The following is a 13,745-nucleotide window of genomic DNA, read 5'->3' on the forward strand; positions in this document are numbered from 1 at the left end:
TTTGGAGGTGGCGGAAATGTCGGCGGATGATTTGGTTTATGCGAAGGTTGGTAGGGTGGAAGGTGAGCACCAGGGGCGTTCTGTCCTTGTTACGGTTGGAGGGGTGGGTTCTGAGGGCAGAGGTGCGGGATGTGGACGAGATGCATTGGAGGGGATCTTTAACCATGTGGGAAGGGAAATTGCAGTCTTTAAAGAAGGAGGCCATCTGGTGTGTTCTGTGGTGGAACTGGTCCTCCTGGGAGCAGATACGGCGGAGGCGGAGGAATTGGGAATATGGGATGCCATTTTTGCAAGAGGTCGGGTGGGAAGATTCTCCCCAAGCATTTGGTCAACTTACCTATCACTCATACCATTGGTCCAGCCGTTGACTTAAACCGTATCAAATCAGATGTCCCTTTAGCTGTTTGCAACAAACAAGGTTCTGACTGTAGCCAACTGTCCCGTGCTTGTGTAACTCACTACACAATGACTAACATCTATCATTACATGAAATCTGCAATTAGATAACCTTTGGTGAATAATCCTGAACGTGGAAAAAACTGCACTTACAACCGATTTAAAATTACCAGTTGGGTTCACAGTACGACACAATTGTGCATGTTGGACACAATATTGAGAGAATCTCAGAAATAGTGCCTAGCCAATGGCAGAATGATTAAAGTTGGGGTGCTCAGAGACCAGATTTAGAGGAGCACATAAATTCTTTGCAGACAGACACAAATATGCACTGTTCCTGTTTCAACTCAACAAAATAGATAACAGTCTTTTGCTGGTTCATTTCTCAGGGCACTGTGCTGACCAGTCAGAGTCAATCTGCCACGTTTAAAATTTAAATCAAGCCTGGCTGCTAACTGTAAGCCATCATTAACTGCTGCATTTTTCATGGCTGTACCTACCAATCAGAGTCCACTTGCCAACCAATGAGCTCTCTTCTCGCATGCAATATAAATGTTGGTTTTCCCTTTGAATTGGCTTTCTTGTGAAATGTCCTGATGAGTGCAAGATGAAAAGCTTTGACAAAAGGATATTTCAATATTATCTACATGAATACTAACAGCTTGCTTATAAAAGGCATTTCGCGTAATTAAATGTTCCACAGGAAGAATATAAAACAAAGTAAGACTCCAAGACGATATTAGGTTAGATGAACAAACGTTTGGTCAAAAATGTAAGTTTGAAGCAGTGTGTTAAGAAAATAAGGTAGAGAGGTGTAGGGAGGGAATCCCAATATTAGCGCCTATTCAATGATGGAAGGATTAATGTTGGAATACTCACAAGACCAGAATTAGAGGAACATAGAAATTCTGAATGTTTGTGGCTCTGGAGGGAGCTGTAGATATAAGGTGTAGCAAAGCCATGGAGGGATTTGGCAGCAAGGATGGGAATTTTAAATTTGAGGTATTGTTTAACCAAGACTAAGTGTTCAGTCACTGACCGCAGAGCTGAGAGATGTACAACATCTGGTTTGAGCTAAGACACCAGGCAATAGAGTTTTGGATGACCTGAAGTTTATGGAGGGTAGAATGTGGGAGACCAGCCAGAAACGAGTTGGATTAATCGAGTCTGAAGGTAACAAGGGCATAGGTGAGAGTTTCAGCAGCAGAAGAGCTGGAGGGCACAGGCAGGAGCCTGGAAGAACACAGCAAGCCAGGCAGGATTGGGAAGTGGAGAATCAGGGAGGTTATTTGAAATTGGAGAGCTCAATGTTGAGTCCTGTGGGCAGTAGGTTGCCCAGGCAGGAGATGGGGTGCTATTCCTCCAATTTGTGCTGTGGTTTGTTGTGGCAATGGAGGAGGCCAAGGATGGTCATGTCAGAAAGGGAGTGGTTGGGGGAATTGAAATGGGGGGTGACCGGGAGATCCGATTGACCCCTATGGACCCGGCTGTGATTCTTAGTGAGTCATTCCCTCAGTTTACGATTGGTCTCCCCAATGTAGAGAAGACCACACTGGGAGCACCTGATGCAGAAAAGCTGAGGGAGGCAGGGGGATGGGCAGTGTTACAGAGATGGAAGTAGGTGGTCTTCATAACAGTGCAGATACATGGTCAGAACTTTCCCATGGGCTCAAATATGATAAATGTCAGAGCAGCTTTGTTCAGTCTCAGACGGTTGCCTGGGAGAGGGGATAGAATCCGTGGTGAAGGAGCACTTTGTGCAAGTGACCAAATGTAATGACTTCAGTCTTTCTAATAATTAACAGGAGGAAGTTTCTGCTTATCTGATGGATGTCAAACCTTCAGTTTGACACATTCACCCCTAATCTGAACTGCAGCAGTGATTGATTGATTAGATTACTGCCACACTTGAAAACTCCCCCCAAATCAATGTTGCTGGACATTTTCCCTCTGGAATCTTCGAATTCCAACTTTCATAGACACTCATTGAAGCCAATTGAGTCAGGGAAAGACACACACACACACACACACAGTTATTTTAAACTTTAAATGTTTGTGAATGGATAGGGGGATAAGCAAGTTCATGGATGGTGGGGTGAGGAGGATGAGTGGGCTATCAGGTTGGGGAGGTAGTCAGATCAGGTGGGGTGATAGGGAGGAATAGCCTAGTTGGATCAGGAGGTTACAGGGAGATGGTTGTGTTGGCTCAGGTGGATAGTCAGCTGGGTTGGGAGCTGGTCAGGCCCTCAAAAGAGGGTTGTCAGGATTGTGCGGGGAAATGGGGCTGCTGGTCTGTGTGATTGATTCCGAGGTCAGTTGGGTAGCACCCAGTTACTGGACTAGGTTTTACAATGACTGACATTTCCTGGGTACCTATCCAGGTAAGTACATGGAACTGTCTGCAGTCTTCAACTCTAGCTCAGAGATGGAGATTTTTGAGGAGAGTCATGAGGAGCAGGGGAATGGCCAAGGAGGTTGAAATTCCTGGGAAATTCCCCCATTGGTCTGTGCATCAGGACTTCCGCAGGTTGCTCTTGTGCATCCTCAATCGTCTATCTGGTCACCGATAATCCAGAGACAGGAAGATTTGGCCCATTGGACTTTGCCATGTGACCGTCAGGATGATTTTGCTTCTGTTTGCTGTCTGATCATCTCTGCTGAAAAGATTCAGGAAGATAGACTTTATCTCAAATTTAATAACATTCCCTTACTCTCTGCCTCACAGATCAATAGAATTTTGATGGTTTTAAGATTCACATGTTAAGACTTTGTCATATGGTGGTCCCCAGATTCCGCTTTAAAATAAAGATAAAAATTACATACATCTTTGTAATTAATTGAAGACAGAAATCTGTGAAAATTATTTTAACCTGGGTGAAGTAGCCATCTCCGTACTGAATATGTTTGTGTAAAGGCCACGATTGTTGCACATTCTACTTTACTCTTCATGGTAGAGTAAACTATTTGAGGCAACTAAAATGTTCTGATGCAGTTCTTATGGAGTTAAATGTTTTTGATAAAATGTTCCAGACGTTGGGAAGTAGCATACAGAGAGCTGGCGTGGATCCCTGCTTTGTGTCACTGTTAGTTGGGCTGATAACATCTGGGTTTGATGTATGATCTTATCAGAATGGAGATTTGGATTTCTTCTGATGTAGTTCCTCACATTCCCCACAATAATGAGGAAATCCTACATAAATTTCTCTAGACTGTGGTATTCAATAACTGCAAATATTTATGAACTAACCTTTTATTTCTTATTTAATTAAGTTATGATATACTTAACAATTATGCACTCTCCTCCAGCTATTGATGAAGACAGCAGTCAGTCATATAAATAATATTCAAAATTTTAATAATGACAATCTTCAGTTTAATTAGTTTAGTTTGGTTTAGTTTATTCATACTAACGATAGTGTCATATTAACTATCCTGAAGAAGGTATTTATGCAAGTTTTCAATATTCGAGAAATGTGTGATGCATCAGAAGGCATTTCCAGAGGGTCATTCTAAAAATAGACTTGAATACTTTGAGAATGGTGGTTTCTCTGTAATGCCCAAATTTTAGAAAGTTTGTTAACTGTTGTTGAAAAGAGCTCTTAAAGAGCTGGTGAACACGACAAACTGATTTTTGTTTTGGATAATTATGTAGTTTGTAGCATGATGCTGTCATTTGCTCTTCAGTTGTAAACAACAGTAGGTTTAATGGGCTGCGATTTGCGCCTGATGGCCCTGTTTTTTTCAAACACACTTCTCTGATTTCATGCAATGGATTGCAGAAGATAAGCACAAATTGCATTCAGAACAACTCAAGTTCTGTAACATCTTGTGCTAGCATATAGAATTCTGTACTGCATCAGGAACATACCCTACCCATAAGACTAACATGCCCCCCCACTCCACTTATCTACCCTACGATTACCTTAATCACCTTTGGGAGCTTCCCTGAACATACTTGCTTGACTGCCTTTAAAGAGATCGAAACAATAAGATTGAACGTTCTATTCAAGGACACTAACAGATACATTTTGAATTAGTTTTTTATTCTCCGAAAGATTACTAAGGAACTACTGTACTTCAATCTAACAAAAAAAAAGCAATTTTAATCTTGTAAAATTGGTTTATTTTCAGGGGGTGGATCAGCATTGATTTAAATTGCTTCTGTTTTGTGATAAATCCATTTTCAGCTTCTTTAATCAAACTTCAAGTTCCCACTCTTCAATGTCTGAAGCAAAATTTTTCACAGAAAAAGAATTCAAAACCAATTATGATGTAAACTGCTGCCCAATTATATTGTTTATGGCAAATTTACCAATTATGCCCAAATGGAAATTTTACCTCAGTATCTGATTTTATTTCATTTGTTAGGTCAATCACACAAATTTAATCTACTCTATCTAATCCGGTTATTTGTCCATTTTCAGTGTAGAAACAGCATTGGCAGGAATGCATTATTCATGTGTTATGCACATGGAGAAAACTAAACACCCAGGTAAATCTACCAGGTAGTTTAAGCTCTGCTTATGTTCTTTTCCACCTTAATGATTTCGATGAAGTCCATGATTCTTTTTATGTTGTAGTTTATTCCCATCTTTTGAAAGAACCAAGATTTGCTGGAGCACAATTTCTAAAGGTACCGAAGCCACCTAAGCCACTTATATGATCCCTATTCTTATTATTTGAGCTGAGATCCATCAAGCCATGTGCAGAGTTTGATAGCAATAGTTATAATGTTCTGTGTGGTATGGTTTCACATTATGATAAATGCTTACTTAGAGTTACACATTACAGGCAAGCATCTCCTAGCCAAGAACACCTTTCCAATCGACTTGTATTGATAGGATCCAAGTGAATCTGTAATGCCGACTACCTGCATCAAATTCAACACTATTAACGGCTGCAGGCTATTACTTCTTGCTTGAACTCTGGACTGTTTCAGCCATCTGTGCATTTCTCATTTTGCAGTTAATCTTATCTTCTGTATCTATTATGATGCCTGCAATTGTAGTGCAGTTCCTTTCTCTTTCTACCAAATCCCATGTTACTCAAAGTCTCTGATTCATTGGGCTTTCAAAACATCCCCAGAAGTCAAAAATATCTTGATCACCATTCATTTAATTTTTCTTTTGTTTCATGTTGACTTGATGCCATTCATGAAATTCATTATTAATACAAATCCATTGACCTTGTCAACCCTAAGCAGCTGACCCATTCTGTTCAATCGGACACTGTCTGGCCATATTCAGTCCAGGACAGTGTGACTGAAGCCCCTCTCCCTTGACTTGATTGAAGACTACTCCCCTTTAGACTTTGAGACATGGCCATTTGGCTGAAACACATCCACTGAATTGGTTGTGTACATTACTGTATATGGCACATGTATAACATTGAATACAGTTCCATGCAGCAATATATCTGCCCCCTGCCCAACTGATCATCACTAAATGTCATGGCTTTGTCTGTGCTAAAAAGAAAGACAGGATAGAAGATGCAATAGTGTGCAAAATGAAACCAGGCAAGGTGGAGAAGTTGTGAGCAGCTAAGAAGGCATGAAGTGAGTGAGTGCAAAGAGAGCAAGTGGGGAACCTTCAAATACAGACTGGTTTAATCGATATGTTATAGATTAGGTTCACTACAGTGTGGAAACAGGCCCTTCGGCCCAACTAGTCCACACTGACCCTCTGAAGAGTAACCCACCTAGACCCATTTCCCTCTGACTAATGCATCTAACACTACGGGCAATTTAGCATGGCCAATTCACCTGACCTGCACACCTTTGGACTGTGGGAGGAAACCAGAGCACCCAGAGGAAACCCACGCAGACACTGGGAGAATGTGCAAACTCCACACAGACAGGCACCCGAGGCTGGAATCAAACCTGGGATCCTGGTGCTGTGAGGCTGCAGTGCTAACCACTGAGCCACCGTGCCTTGTGCCTTTGTGTAAAGTAGCCTGGCTTCAGGATTTCAATTAAGGGTGTTAGTGGACTCCAAAGTGCAGATTTGAAGTGGTGAATGGTGTTTGAAGTGAGTTGGAGGTGTGCTGTGATGATACAGTGCAGGTTAATGCATGTCCCATGCCAACTTCTATGAATAATGTATTCAGGCAGTCACTGCCCATGATCCTTATCCTAAGCTGATAGTGACTGCTGGACAAGATGGAGACTGGGAACAACAAGTTGCGAGCTGGAGCTGCCAGATACCCTGTCATATTGGGAATTATCGCCATCCAGTTTCCAGTTCATCGGAGAATAGAAAACTACGTATCAATGAGGTGAGATGAGGTATTAATAATTTGTAAATCCATGCAAGTGGGCCTTTTCCTACTCATAGTGAGATTCTCATCTTGCCATTCAGATGCTGGTTGCAGAATAGGACGTTGTTTGCTTAACATTGAGAATCTCATTTTCCCAACTGAATTGTCACAGCCCAAGTCATTCAGGGGTGGGGTAATTCATCTTCCTATTTCTGACACCGTTTAGAAAACAAATATGCAATTTCCTCTGGGGAAGTTCTCCATCTGAGCTCTCGCTGGCGCTTAGACTGCATACAACCAGCACTTGAAAAAAATTGGCATTGAAAACACATCTTTTCTTTTTCAACACTAGTCACGTTCCAAGATTTAAAGGTCCTGAAGATGCTTTTATAGATGTTGAGAAAATTTCAAAGTGTAAGGTATGGCAGAGGAAGGTGGATGGGGAGGGAGTTAATGCCAGGTGCATAAGGGGGTATATGTGCCAGGTGTTTGGGGTGCTAGGTAAATGAATACATTCTTATTGTAGGTCAGGAGGGATGGTATAGGGTCAGAGTGGGGACTTGGAGACTGCCTGGTGGGTCTGGGTTAAGGATAGTGGTCTTCGAGGTTGGATGTGTGGAGGGAGTCAGGTCCAGAGCAGGTGGAAGGAGAGTTCAGGACTGGGTATAGGTCAGGTTCAGAATGGAAGGCACAATGGGGAGTGTCATGATTGCAATGAGGTCAGCCAGTAGGATCTCATAAAATATGAGATTCCTGATTGCGGCTGTTAATCTCGTCCAATCAGTGAGCCCTGGCTGACAGTGTCAAAGGTTCTGATACTCTGGCTGTTGACTCTGCAGCTGTACCAGAGTCTAAGACTTTCCACGTGGAAATAAAGGGTGGACTTGGTGACAGGATACTGGCCTCTTTATTTAGTGGCAACAAGAGTAAAGTACATTCCTAAAGAAACTCGCTTGCAACAGTCATCTTTGAGATTGGGTAAGCATTTCTTACATTATGCCATTATTTGGGAAGCTTGGCTTGTCCGATTCTGCCATTGAAGACTGGCCCACCACGTGGAAAGAATGTGTTATCTTTTCCAGGCAACAACATTGGGACAGGTGAAAAGAGACAAGTAATTCTCCTGAGAGCCTGTGGACAGTGTTTTCTGTTATTGGGAGCCTAAATTTGCCTGAAGCACCAGATACTTTCAAGTGTTGACCGATTTAGCTAACACGAAGGAATAACACGACTTCAAGCTGCCTTTAATTCTGAGATGCTATCGTTTTTAACCTGGCAATTCATGAACCAGGGAGAATCTGACAGGATTTTTAACTAGGTTAGGACAACTGACAGAGGCTCATGACTCTGGTTTATCCCTTAATGAGATACTTAAAGATCATTTAGAATGTGGAATTAATGCCATACCCATGCAAAAGCACCCATCAGTCAAAGTCCAACTGGACTTCAAACAGGCACTACAACTGGCTTTATCATTGGAAAATGTGGCCGGTGAAGCATATGAATTGCAGGGTATCCCAATGGAAGTGGATACCTTGCCAGTTCAGCAGACCTTGTGTAACACCACTTGAGTGTTGGCAATTGCATAGCCTCACTCAGGATGTATCCTGAACAGAGGGACTCGAGGTCAGCCACAGCAAAATCCCAGAATAAAACCAAACCACAGCCAAACAAGTAAAATTTTCATCAGAATCCAGGCTGGCAAGCCATTGTACTTGTTATCAGTATGCGGATGCAAGACAACAAGAGAGTCCTCTTTTAACCTAGATTGAGTAAGAGAACTCTGGCTGGTATCCCGAAGAGTGCATGTCCTGGAAAGTCCACCTACGTCTGGTTTGAAATAGTTAAATTGCTTAGCAACCTCCAAATCAAATCATATCAAAATAAACATCGGGTTAAATGGTTCTCTGGTTCTAATGGAGATCAATAGCTGTGCAGCTGTCACAGCAATTACAGAACCAGTCTTTAACAAAACTTGCTCGGACTCCAACCTTTAAGTTTGCGCAAGAACTCAGCTAGACTGAGAACCTTGACAGATTAAGGGTACAACTTCAGTTCCAGTCTCTGATGAGATGCAGCTGTTTCAATCTTCACTAATTGTAGTAAAAGGCTTGAGCCCAGGCTTGATGGGGTGAAATTGATTGAGAGCAGTTCACCTAGACTGGCTCAACATTTTTCAATTAGAAAATGGCTTCCTGAGTGAAGTCCTAATGAAATGCCCGACAATCTTCCAGGCAGGTCAACCAACTGTCAGAAGAGCCAAAGCCATCTTGAGTGTTGACCAGGAAGCAATTCCAAGATTCTGCAAGGTCCATCTAGTGCCATTTGCCTTATGGGCAAAAGTAGAGACAGAATTTAGAAAGCTGGGGAGCGAGGGAATCATCAAATCAGTTTGTGTAATGGGCAGCACTAGTCACACCAAATTTTATTTTGGAAGCTCAATGGTTTGATTTGCCGTTGTGGGGATTTTAAACAAACAGTAAGCTACTTTTCGCAGACAGATAAATATCCAGTTCCTCGCTTAGAGGATTTATACACAAAGCTGGCAAGGGGGAGTGTTCTTCACAAAGCTGGACATGAGCCACGCTTAGTTGCACTTGTGTTTCAATGTGGATTCCCAGAACAGTGCAATAATTAGTACCAATATTTGAGACTGCCAATTAGGATATCATCAGACTGTTCAATGTTTCGGTGGATGATGGAGAGCATTTTGCACGGTCCATCTGAGGTTGCCATTTATTTGGGTGGTGTGCTAATAACAGGAAAGATCAATAAGAAGCACCTAGAACTTGAATGTAGTCCTTAGATGTTTTTCCAATATGGGTGTACACCTTAGGGAACAAAATACGTTCCAGGCACTCCAAGTGACCTACTTAGGCTACAGAGTGAACAAGACCGGGCAATACCCAAAGATTACATGAGGGTGATCAAAGGTGCCCCAGCTCCCTCATTTGTTCAGAAGCTTAAGTTATTTCTTGGGCTGGTAAATTATTATGGAATGTTCATGCATAACCTGGCCTCCATCTTGGCATGTTTGCATCAACTCCTAAAATAGGGGTCAGCCATGGAAATGGTCTTGTTGCCAAGCCATAGCTTTCAGAAAAGGTTGCCACCAGATACTAGCTGACCAGCAGGGTCATCCGGAGATCTCCAAAATGAAGATGTTCATGAGAAGTTATGTCTGGTGGCCAGGCCTGGATGTCGACATGGGACGCCTTAGTGGGGCAGTGCCCAGAGTGCCAATAAGGACTAAAATTACAGCCAGCAGCTCCCCCACATTCGTGGGAATGGCTGGATAAACCTTGGACTTGGTTACACGTTGACTATGCTGGTCCTTTCATGGCCTAATGTCCTTAGTCACTGTAGATGCCCACTCAAAGTGGTTGGATGTGTATAAAGTTAATTCCTCAAACATGGAGATACCAATAGAAAACGTGTGGCCTCTTTGTTCAAGACGCAGACTCCTAGAGGTTTTGGTCATCGATAATGGGCCAGCAGGGTATGCTTTGTCAACAGCAAAGTCGAATGGTATCCCATTCGTCATCCAATAGCCTGGCTGGAAGAGCGGTCCAAACTTTGAAGGCAGGCTTGAAGAAGCGATCTACAGTCTCGCTAGCTACCAAACTGCCCTGGTCCCAATTTGATTATAGGGCCAGTGCCCATGCAACTACAGGGATCCAGCAGAGTTGCTAATGGGGCAAAGATATTGCACCAGATTAAAATTTGTCTTCCCAGACCAGGTGGGTGAAAGCAGCATCTGGAACACCAGTGCCAGACCCAAGACTCTGCAAAGGGAAAGAGACGGTTCACTACAGGGGATAAAGTTTTGTGTAAGAGCCACAGAAATGGCCCTGCTTGGGTATGAAGCATGGACAACATGAGGTCAGGACCAGTAAGGTATAAAGTTCAGGTAAGTGAACAGCCATATGGACCACATGAAAGCTGCAAACTCGCCAGTAGTGTGAGAACAAAATGTGCCGTGTTCCTCAAAACAGTTGAAAAGGATGCTGGAACCCAGGGGTTTACCCCCTCTGTCAAGCATTGATGAGACTTCTGAATCTGCAGTAGACATGATGGATGTAGCCACATTTGATGCCTTTGCCGGTGGAAGAAGGAAGGTGAATTCCTACCAAGGCATTCCTGGCTCAAGAGGAGAGTACCTGTATGTTACATACTGCCCATATCGGATGCTAAGTCAGAGGAACCTGATCTAGTGCTGAAATGCCCCAGGGGACTATCCAAGAAAAATGAGCTCCTGTGTCCTTGAAGGGGAAGAGATGTAGAGATTGTAACATGGTCAGCTAGTGAACCTCGTGGAATAGGAGTTCCCTGATTGGGGCTGTTAATCGGTCCAATCAGGGAGCCCTGGCTGACAGGGGTGTCAAAGATTCTGATGCTCTGGGTGTTGATTCTGACGAGGCTGTGTCAGAGTCAAGGATTTTCTATATGTAAATAAAAGTGACAGGATACCAGCCTCTGTAGAGCTTTTGCAGGAAGAATCATCGGGATGTCTATGTAAGTGGTTGGGGGGCTAAGTATAATCTTCTGGGTGGCCACTTTTATCGTGAGCTAGGGGCTAAGACAGGTTTTAATTCTTCTAACCTATCTTCTAACCAATGAGATAATGTCAGAACCCTCGAGAGGTTCAACTTCCCAGACAAGTACCACACAGTCAGTGCATCAAGACTTTTGCATTATCCCGAGGTGTATCGTTCAGTGTCCATCTGGTCTTTGGGCTGGAAGATCCAGACTAATGCATCCCTTATCACTTCCCTGGCTTGGTGTGCAGTTCCTTCAGAGAACTCATTTCCGGAAGTAATATGCTGTGACAGTACATAGGAAAATTCCTGTAACTCACCCGTATTGACATATTTTCTGTGGTTTCAAAGTTTTTTTTGTCTCCGTCTTTTGTGATGTCTATAACTCATTGCCATTATATCATTAGCTGACGCCAAGCTGATTAGTTTGTGAAAGGAAAACAACAGTCAAAGACATGGTCTTTTGTGTTCCCTCTGTTTTGTACCAAGTTTCAAATGAGATTTTGAAGCAAGTCAAGTTGTGCCAAAGACATGTGGCGAAAATATCTTTTACTTTTCTCCTCCATTGCAATATTTTATACTTCACTTAATTTTAATGTTCTGGATGTAGTCATTCTGTTTATTCAGCATTGTAAACAAACTGTCTCTGTATTTATTATTTCTCCATCTCCACAATGTATGATTTTTTTTGTCCTGAAACACATCATGGTACAGTTCATATATAAGGGTCTCTGATCCCCTTCAGGTTATCACTATTCATATTCCTAAATAAGGAATGCAGTTTGGCTATTTGATTTATGGGAGCATCAAAATGATCCTGCCTTTACCTGAGATTTACGCAACATAATTTTCTTAGCACAGGCCCATGAATAGAGCACAGGAGTGCAGCACTCCACTCACCAACAAAATGTGGAAGTTTGCCGCTCTGTTCGGTGAATTCCTGCACAAGATAACGTATTTACCTGCCAATGCACATAGGAAACATCAAACCAGTCTACGTTACCAACGTGATCTGCCTGTGTTTTCTTTAACAATAATATTTCGTCTCCTCTAACCTTGCTTTTGTCATTTGATCAGAGGTGGTGATATTGTCAAATTCTTCAACCTGCGAATCCCTAAACCTGTTCCTGGTTTGTGGTGTTTTTTTTTTAAAATGCTAGCCATGAGTTATATTGCATGAGAAAAGATCCACGGTAAGGAATTGTAGAGCCTTTATCCAACATGTGGTAATATTCAATAGGGAGTATGTGGCTACCCTCCCACAGTCCAAACCCAATAGTCGAACAATTAACCACCATTAAAGAAAATTACTGAAACCTAAACATAACCTCACCCTTTTCTTAAACCTCGCCACAAACCACTTATTTTCTCTGTCAATCTTAGAAAAGCAAAAACTGAACACTGAGATGAATCAAGCCAACAGCAGATTAATTTGTTCCTCTACTGGTTCTTTTTTTAAAAAAAAAAATCTGAGTCATTTGTAAAACTGAAGATGGCTAACATTGAAGAAATGTTTTTTAGTGGCATTACTTAACCTTTTTTGATTATAGTCACTGGGTAATGCAATTGTGTGACATTAAATTGCTGAAAAAAATCACAAAATGAAATAGTCTGGAACATAATTATGCAGAGACGAATCAGGAATAATTGATATTTATATTTGATATTATTGCCATTTTCAAAGTAATTTAGTGAGGCTCATGAATCACTTGATGGCATAGTAACTGGACAATGTTTGGTGGTTGAAAATTCTTTATTTTGCCAATAGTCTGTAGAGTACATTTGGGAACACATGTTAGTCTGTGGGAACATATCTCTGTCTACATCTAATGAATCAAATAAACATCTAATTGGATAGACACTACACCAAAATGCTGGAATTTAAAGTAGTTTCAATGCCTTCAAAATCCTGGATTTCCACAATAGAGTTGTAGGCAAGAGGGTTATGTCTTATCATAACTCCAACACTTTTTCCTAATCTTTGCTCTGTATGTTGTGGAAAGTTGAAGTGTTGAATTTGATGTACATTGTGCATGACAGCTACGTCCAGCTACTGAATAAATAACTGATCAGTCTATGATGGTGTTACTGCTTGAGGTCAAGATATTGGCCAAGAGACTGGGAGACCTTTTTCTCACATTCATATGATGCCATGGGATCATTTATTGTTCTATGAATGGTCAGTGCAGGTCTTGGTTGATCATGTCTCACCTGAACATGCAGTATTTCTGGTGACTTGCCATCACCATCGCAGCAAGTAAGCACCAAATTGATGATCCTATATTCTTTTTACTATTAAAAAGATAAAGAACAACTGGGCAAAGATAAAATTATTGTGAAGAAGGAAATTATATAAGGAATTAAAGATATAGGGATTCATGTCCAGATTACAGAGGAGGAAGTGCTGGATGTCTTGAAATGGTTAAAGGTGGAAAAATCCCCAGGACCTGATCAGGTGTACCCGAGAACTCTGTGGGAAGCTAGAGAAGTGATTGCTGGGCCTCTTGCTGAGATATTTGTATCATTGATAGTCACAGGTGAGGTGCCGGAAGACTG

At 41.9% G+C, this 13,745-nt stretch overlaps 1 protein-coding gene across 1 annotated transcript in view; it reads left to right on the forward strand.

Annotated features, from left to right (window-relative positions):
* The window catches only part of abtb2b (ankyrin repeat and BTB (POZ) domain containing 2b), a 208,269-nt gene that overhangs the window by 18,585 nt on the left and 175,939 nt on the right, over positions 1-13,745 (forward strand). The gene's annotated exons all lie outside the window — the stretch shown is intronic.

This window comes from Chiloscyllium plagiosum, chromosome 16 (genome assembly GCF_004010195.1).
Source record: "Chiloscyllium plagiosum isolate BGI_BamShark_2017 chromosome 16, ASM401019v2, whole genome shotgun sequence".
NCBI lineage: Eukaryota > Metazoa > Chordata > Chondrichthyes > Orectolobiformes > Hemiscylliidae > Chiloscyllium > Chiloscyllium plagiosum.